Genomic DNA, 9,303 nt, shown 5'->3' on the forward strand with positions numbered 1-9,303 from the left:
TTTTGAATTTATATTTTATGTAATGTTAAGCAGACGATGGTGGAGAGGAGCCATTGGTTCTTCAAGAGTCCGCCTCCAACTTCCTCCCGAGACTGATCGAACTGTGGATCCTCCGCATGATGCCTTTGGATTTCAGATTTTGACGCAGACGCTGGATCGGACTCTCGGGAGGAGGCCAGAACGTATTGTAGGGGATGGGAATGCCCGACGGAGGGAACCTCGACCGCGGTCATCGCCGCAGCAAGTGATTGCTTTGACATCGCGGTTGCCGAGCTTGAGGGTCGGATGTCGGTGATTCTGCAGCCTCGCGCGGTCCGCATTCCAATCCCGAATTTTGGTGCGTCGACCTCCAGAGCCCGTCCACCCGAGCATCCCTAGCACACCACGGCCCTGCAGACACCCATACCTCCGAGCCTCATGTGGCGAGCATTTACCAAGTAGATTTTGAACATTATTTGATTAGTTTTTTATTTTTATAATTACTTTTACAATTTGTATACATTTATTTTATTTTATATAATAGATGTTTTCTTTACGATTAATTTTTTTTATTGTAATATCATTTTAATTATAAAAAAACCAAATTTATTTTTTTACAAAATTAAAAATCAAATAATAATAAATTTTTTTTAATAATATATATTGCTTTTGCGCGATTTAAACGTAAATCGTCGCGCAAAAACATTTAAATAACAAATCGACAAATATATTTTAATCTTGCGCGACGAGTAATTTCGCTGCGCAAGATGTGTATGCGCGACGAATAAGATGTCGTCGCGCTAAGGTTCATAGCTCGCGCGACGGACAATTCCGTCGCGCAATTTGCGACGACCGCTGTTTCGTCGCGCAAATGTTGTCAGCGACGGACAATGAGGTCGTCCCCAAATGTTTTTGAAACGAAGTTGTTATACGAGCGCAAACTGCGCGACGAATGACATTTGTTCATCGCGCAAATCCTTTCTTCACGAACTTTGCGCGACGGATGTCGCGACGAAACATCGCGCATAATGATGTGCGACTAAAATCATTTTTGCGCGACGAATATCCTTTCGTCGCGCAAAGACTAAAATGTAGTAGTGATAACACTGGTTTGCTATATCTAGCCAATAATGTAACGCCATGTGGAAATATTTTTATCACACGTATTATAACATTTTTGATCGAAAATAGCAAAATAATATTATTTGCGTTTCATGAAACCCTTTCTCCTTTCTCCTGTCTTGGGACAAGAGATTGTTATCTATTTTTTGAAACTAAATTTAGGTTTTAGGGCAAGAGTGAGATGTCATGATTCTCGCTTCCGTTATGAGCATTTGAGTTGAAGATAACCTTGTTGGGCTTATCGTCTCTTTTTTTCTACTTTAGGGCTTTATAAGGCATACAGGCCCAATCACATGGTTGACGTACTCAAACTAATAAATGATACGGAAAGGCTATAATGAGGGCTTAAAGTGAGGAGGTTATTTGAGGAGGTCAAATCTCACCATCAACAAATGTAAAGAAATCATGGGACTTAAATATTTTAAATGTTTTGACGGTTCGGTCTCCTCAAATAACCTCCTCACTTTAACTCCTCATTGTAGAAGCTCCCTAAATGATATACCAGCTAATAATAAATCAGGATTCATGAACCAATCTGAACTGGAATCACAAAAAGATCCAGTTAAAATAATATTTGCTTCAACAGACTAATAATGAACTAAATCAAAACACCCACAAAATATTTACATTACAAACCACTTCACTCAGGAACAACTCAAACACAACATTTAATCCATATTTTACAATGCTCCATCCAATGTACTTTTTGGCACCAGGGCTTAACCTGCATCAGTCTTCACCCTAAACCCTAAACCTACACCAAAAGAAATGAGACCACTAAGGCAGCTTTTAGTTTGTTTGAAATGAAAGTAAACGACAACGGGGGATCGAGGAGAAAGTTGATAAACACTAGTCTTACAAAATCAGATAAATTTATACAGGAGGTAGCTTTACCTGATTTATCATACTGCCAATTTTGGGTCCACTGTTCCTGCTGCATTGCCTTCTCCTGTAATACTAACAGTTATAGGGATGGTAACTTACAGCAAACATTGGGAACTTCCGATAGTTGTCAAGAAAGGCTTGCTTCTTTCTTAACATCAAATATACTGGCTCAAACCCTTACTGAAAAGGTGGCGAATACTCGTATGGCTTGCCAGCATAAGACCACTGACCTAAAAAGAAGCAACATACACAATCATTATTATAAATAAAAACATCAATCCGAAATTTTGCTCAAATTAACTTTGAAGTGCAAGTATAAAAACGAAAGAGAGTTTCTACACTTGATTATTATAGAAATCTGACAAAAGAGAGAATCTCAAATAAGAATTAGATACCTACCCTATGGGCCGTTTGCACATATGGAGACTTTCTAGACAAAGCAAACCCACACAGAAAAGCAGAAAATAAAATATAAAATATCCTGACAGTGTGGGGAAAAAAAAAAATTAGATTGATCTCAAATTTACTTTCTTTTACTGTGTTAAAACACCTGAATGCTTGCAGGGCCCCACTCAATAAAGTTCACAAGCTTTCTTTCACGTATCCTCTGCAAACTTTCATGAACTTGATTACATAGAAAAAGGCACAATAAACCACTGTAAAAAAATATATAGTTGAAGGGGAACTGAGGTGCTTAACATTCTATAACAACCAAGAAATTCTGGATCACAATTCCACAAATATTCAAGGCGTTACTAAGATAATAAGAGAATCTGGCCAACACATAAAATTGTAACATAATTGACTCTTAAAGTGACATTGGCATGAAGTGAAATGTCTCGAAACCAAAGAGAGCTAACGCTAAATAAAGTTCAAAGTTTATGGACATCGCTAAATTTTTCCCGATAAATTAATAACAAGTTTAGTATTTTGTTAAGTGAACTCTAAGAACTAAAGTTATTTTTTTCACCAAAAAAACAAAGTCAACTCTATCCAATCACACTTTTCTACTATGTCACTAATAAGCCTTAAGAGTTTCATATTCCCCTCCCATATGTGATTCTTTATTTATGCGGAAGTCTCTTCTATGTAAGTATGCTTCCTACACAGAGTTTAAGCCACAATTTCTTTTAATAACCACATCTTTTATATAAAATACCATCAACTAGTGAGTTCTTTTTACTATTCGGAAAGGTATAATAAGTAAAAACGGACACCGAAAATCCCTAAAACACAATTCACAACAATTTTTTAGGATTTTCTCTTAGACTATGTTCTATGCTAGATAAGAACTTGTTTTTGTTATGAGAATCAATACATTTTTCATAACAAAACCAAACCTGAATACTCAAACCCTGAAGAAATAACCAGAATTGTATCATACCTAAATTACTTGATAAGTTTCTTCAACAAATAGAATCTATCATATAATCTATTTATGATGGTACAAAATAACACGTAAGCTGTTTGTAAGTTATAAGTAATCTCTTGCCATAAAGGTGTAATACTTAATTAAGGAAGTTTACAGCTGTTACTTGTTAGTTTTGTGAATTAAAGCTAAACTGAAAAACTGTTTTCTTTTAACAAATTGAGAATCGATTTTCTTAGGAAGTAATTATAATTTCTTTTGCAAATCCTTCCTCAATCAATTTCTCCCAAATTGAACTCTTATTGAATCAAACTTCAAAACATGGACGTTTGATATTGAAGGCATGAGTGATATTGATTATGCTCTCACTTATGATGAGCCAACCAGACCTGCTGCGAATTCCATCGTTAAAGTGAAAAGGGTGCATGAAGCTTGGAGGATGGCAAATAAGAAGTGTTTGTTCTTTATGAAGAAGACTATTTAAGAAGCTATCTATGGTGGAGTTTAGGAAATAGAAAGTGCCAAGCAATTTATGGAATCCATCGAAAGGAAATTCAAGGAATCAGACAATGCTGAGACCAAGAACCTGATCTCTAGGCGTACAAAATATCAAGAAAAGGCATAGTGAGAGAACATCTCATAGGACTCATGGACATTGCTACCAAACTGAACAAGTTGAAAGTGCCCATTGATTCGACTTATCTAGTGCATATTGCACTTGATTCTCTGCCTTATGATCAGATGAAATCCACCTATAACACCCTAAAGGAGGATTGGACAATAGATGATATGCTTACAATCATTGTTCTTGAGGAGAATAGGACCAAAGTTGATAAGGGTGGTGGTGTGGTTAACATGGTCAATATCAAGAAGCATGAGAATGAGGGTGCTACTAAATAGGAAGTAAAGAAGCAGCATCAGTCTCCAAAGGATAGCCATCTTGGTGTCACTCCTACTACTAAATTCAAGTGTTATTTTTGCAAGAAAGATTGTCATATGAAGAGGAATTGCAAGCGTTACAAGAAGTGGTTTGAGAATAATAAGGACAAAGCCTTTGATGTTGCAATCTAGTGGGAGTCTTTTTCCATTCCGATAGATTGCTAATGTGTTTATTTTGTTGTTTTCTGGATTAAGGAATTTGCATTTTAGGATGTTAATTTGGTTGACTATTCTGATTATTAAATCAATTTTGTACCATTTTGACTATTTAGTTGTTTAAACTTATGATGCATTTTGTTTTATGTATGTAAGTTTATAGTTCCTATTAAGATACTATTGTGTTAATAACATTGTGGATTGACTCTTGCTAAGTTGTAAAAGAGTATATGTACTGAAAAATATAAAGATTCACATTACGGATAAGTACATGTTAAGGTTCATGTTTGTAGGTGCTTCATGTCATTTGATATTGCATTATGTGATTATAAATGTCATATATTGATAAAGTAGAGCAGTGCTTGTCTATAGTTCATTTTGTCTAATCGTTTTTCACTATAGCTTGAAGGGAAGAACTTAATTGTTTTAAACTCATGGCCAATAAAGATTATCAAACTTCTGCACACAGAAGCTTAGTACTCTAATGCTTAATCTAGTGGGAGAATGTTATATTCCTATTTAGATCGGTGCACTAGATAAGTTATATTTTGACAAGTCATTGACTTATTAAGGTTTGATAAGAGTTTAAATTAGGTTATACATTAAGGCCTAAAACCTTGTGAATTAAGAAAAGTTTTGAAGCCAATTAAAGGGGTCCTATTTATTTCCTTTTGCGTGAATTATTTTTTGATGGGCGTAGAGTGTTAGTCAAGTTGACTGTTGGTGATGAGTAGAGACAACTTGACGTAGCCCTATTTAAGCTTAAGACCCTGCTCTCATCAGACACATCTCTAGCCCTAATCTCATCATAAAGAGAGAGCTGAAATAGTTTATGAGAGATAACAGAAGCCTTAAGCCGTTTGTGCCTTTGCTCGTGTTGCTAATGCATTGAATAAGTTCAGAGGTTGCATACTCAAGGAAAATGATGTCAGGTATATCTTCTATGTATTTTAGATTGTGCGAAAGATTATAGTTGCTTACTTCATCCGTCCTCTATAGGTTTTTATAGCTTAGTTCCAAATTACAAATTATGAACTAATAGATGAAATTTCCATAAAGTTATATCACATATTGACCTTTTTGACGTATTTCTAACACTCTGTTCAAAGCCACTGTACATATACAACCGACTAACAACATACAATAGTTTGTAGTAAAAACCATTCCCGAAAATAACATGAAAATACCAACTCAACCCCTCTATGACCTAAACAAAGAAGGGGGCAGTCTTATGACCATGGAAGTTGAAACCATGAACAAGAATACTATATATCCCACCTTCCCCTCCTCCTCCTCCTCCTCCTTGTTAATGTTTGTGTGTTTTCTGTGTATTTCAATGTAGGTTTTCTGCAACCTTTGAAATTTGCAGAGAATGTAGAGAGAGTTTCAAAGAGAGAATGATGGAATCAAAAATGGAAATTCACACACAAACTCAGTGGAGAGTTTACCTTTATACATGGAAGAGGAAGGGAGATCCTTCACTCAACAACCTGAAATACAATCTCAGCCCTTAATTGGTATCATCCTATGAGATGATGCCACATGTCTTAATCTATCACTTAAGCTAGATACAAAAGAGTATTGCCACATGAACTATGTGTAAGAAGGTTTATTACATTAAACCTACTAAAGTGATCTTCTAATCAACTTAGGATTACAAAGACTTATTGTTTATTAGGAACTCAAAACCTATCTCGATTAGGCAAGCCTGAAACAGTGTTCAATAAGGATAATGAAGGCTTAAGGGTTCCTAGTTCTACAAGGATTGAAATGGATTAATCCTATAGCATGAAGGATATCTCTAAGTGTTTCTTGATGGGCAAGACACTTAGAGAGATGCATATAAATAGAAGGCTCCCTCCTAGATCCGAATAACACAACACAGCTAAACAGAAATTCACCCATCAGAGTTATAGCTATAAGGATCGGATTCTCAGGAGAAGAACTTCTATACCTTGCGCTACCAATCTGCTCCAAAGCATCATCCAGTTCTTGCGCCAGACCATGTCAGACTCAGGTTAGTGTTAAACATGTTATGGCTTTAAAGGAATTAACATGTGGTATCAGAGCTTAAGTTATATCATGTTATACCTAACAAAACTCGTGCAGGAAAATTGAGAATAAATAACTGACAGTTTTAAGTTATAAAGTATGAACATGATAACAGTATAAAGTATGAACTTTATCATGTTCTTAAAGTTTTCTACAGATCATTGCTTACAGTTCTTGTGCCGTGATTGAGTAAGCCAAAGCGACTCAACCATTGCATGATCACTATATTCAAGGTTTATGATCAGAATTTGCACCATGATGCAAAACATGTCGAAAGGCTTTCTGTCCAAAGATGTCGTGATTTGATATGTCTTGCATCATGGTGGATCGACATGGAACATGGATAGATATGGATTAGTGAAAGGTTTTCTTCTGTCTAAAGATGTAGAAGATCTTTTGCTCAAATCCACATCTACTCGTTTTCCAGTGTCAATAAGCATGCTTGAATCATTGTCCAAAGATGTGATTAAGTATGTTTGATTAAAGTTCTGGGAAATTTATATATAAAGTGCTTATCTTGTTTTAAACATGTACAGTCAATCATAACTCGATTCGAACTCTCACTGGCTCAAATTATAAGAAATGGAGAGAAGATGTGGAAATTGCTCTTGGACTTCTGGATTATGAGATGGTTCTTACTGATGAAGCTCTATCAAGTACTGCGATTGATGCATCTGCTGAGACTAAGACTAAATATGCAAAGTGGATTAAGGCCAACAAAATGGCAATTCTGATCATGAGGAGGTCTATTTCGAAGAGGTCGAGGCGATATTGAAACCGAGAGTGCTAAGCTATTCATGGAAGCTATTGCAGAAAACTTCCAAGGATCCAAGAAAGCTGAAATTGGTTCACTCATGAGCCAGCTGACAGATATGAAATACAATGGAGAAGGCTGCATAAGAACTCATATTCTGAACATGGTTGAGATAGGAAACAAGCAAGGCTCTAAAAGTCCATGTGGATGAAACCATGATGGTGCACTTTGCTATTAATTCTCTACCTAGCATTTTTAGACAACTGAAAACTACTTATATTGCTCAGAAGGAGATATGGTCAGTTGCTGATTTGATAGGTATATGTGTGCAGGAAGAACAAAGTATCGAAAGGACAAAGGAAAAGAACAAGTGTATTTGTGCAGGATACTAAGTTTAAACCAAAGGAATGGACCAAAAACAAGAACACAGATAAGCAAAGGAAAGATGAGTCAAATGGCACGGGTCCAGTAGGTTTGAAGTGTTTCTTCTGCAAGAAATTTGGACATTTAAAGAGAGATTGCAGAAGATACAAGCGCTGGTTGGACAAACAAAAGGGAAAAGGGATTCAAAACAAAGAGGGTGCCAAACAAGGATGACTTGAAGGTGTTCGTGGGAAATGGAGAAAGAGTTAGAGTAGATTTTGTTGGTTTAGCTAGTCTTGAGTTGGAGTCAGGTTTTATTTTGGAATTAGTTGATGTCGTTTATGTTCCTTCTATGACAAGGAATTTGTTATCAGTTAGCAAGCTTGTAAAATCAAACTTACAGTTTGATTTTGATGAGTCTGGTTTCTCCATTTTCAGAAATAAAAGTTTTATTGGTAATGGATTATTGATCAATGGAATGTTTCGTTTGAACTGCATATTACCAAATCAAAGTACAGAGATGATAAATGTGTTAAGTTCAAAACAGCCTTGTAATGCAGAATCTTTCACACTATGGCATAAGAGACTTGGACATGTCTCGAAAGAAAGAATGAATCTTCTATGCAAAGAATCAATTCTCCCACCACTTAATCACCATGAACAAGATAAAACATGCATTGAATGTGCAAAAGGAAAGCTAACAAATCTCAGAAAGAAAGGGGCAATAAGAAGTGAGAAACTACTTGAGATAATACACACAGATATCTGCGGACCTTTTCCAGTTAATACACATGATGGTTTCAGTTATTTTATTACTTTTACAAATGATTTTTCAAGATATGGATATGTGTATCTGATAACAGAAAAATCCAAAGCATTGGAAATGTTTAAAATCTACAAGGCAGAAGTGGAAAACCAGCTGGATTCTAAGATAAAAGTTGTAAGATCGAGATAGGGGTGGAGAGTTCTATGGCAAGTTCACGAAAATGGAAGAAAACCAGCGGAATCGGCTCCAGATCAGCCGAATCGAAGAAATGCGCAGATCAGCCAGAATTGGCTCCATATCAGCCAGAATCGGCTCCGGATCAGCGAATCGAAGAAATGCGAGCAGATCAGCCGAATCGCTCCAGATCGGCGAGCGCTCCAGATTTACACTTCGGAGATCACAGAGACCTAAAAGGCCAGACCTTGTCAAATGACTACTTTGTTTACCGCAAGAATCAGAGCATGACATCAATACTGAGGAAGACCCAACTTTCAAGCGAGGCCATGGAAAGTGACAAAAGTTCACAGTGGTCCGCAGCCATGGAATCAACTAGAATCAATGAGCAAAAATGGAGTATGGAAACTAGTTAATTTGCCATTAGGATGCAAACCTATAGGATGCAAGTGGGTTTATAAAACCAAAAGGAATGCACAAGGACAAATAGACGGTATAAAGCCAGATTAGTGGCAAAAGGTTACACACAAGAAGAGGGAGTTGATTACAATGAAACTTTCTCCCCTGTATCAACTAAAGATTCATTTAGAGTCATAATGGCTTTGGTTGCTCATTTTGATCTGCATCTTCATCAGATGGACGTTAAGACAGCTTTCCTAAATGGAGAACTGATTGAAGAAATATATATGAAAAGCCGGATGGTTTTGGCTCAAAGGAAGAGAATTTAGTGTGCAATAGTAAATC

At 36.4% G+C, this 9,303-nt stretch overlaps 1 pseudogene; it reads left to right on the plus strand.

Moving 5' to 3' along the window:
• The first annotated feature begins 4,003 nt into the window (after nt 1–4,003).
• LOC148915753 (uncharacterized) lies at nt 4,004–8,065 on the plus strand (annotated as a pseudogene).
• Nucleotides 8,066–9,303: the final 1,238 nt, after the last annotated feature.

This window comes from Prunus mume, linkage group LG6 (assembly GCF_029339155.1).
Source record: "Prunus mume cultivar Tortuosa linkage group LG6, ASM2933915v1, whole genome shotgun sequence".
Classification (NCBI taxonomy): domain Eukaryota; kingdom Viridiplantae; phylum Streptophyta; class Magnoliopsida; order Rosales; family Rosaceae; genus Prunus; species Prunus mume.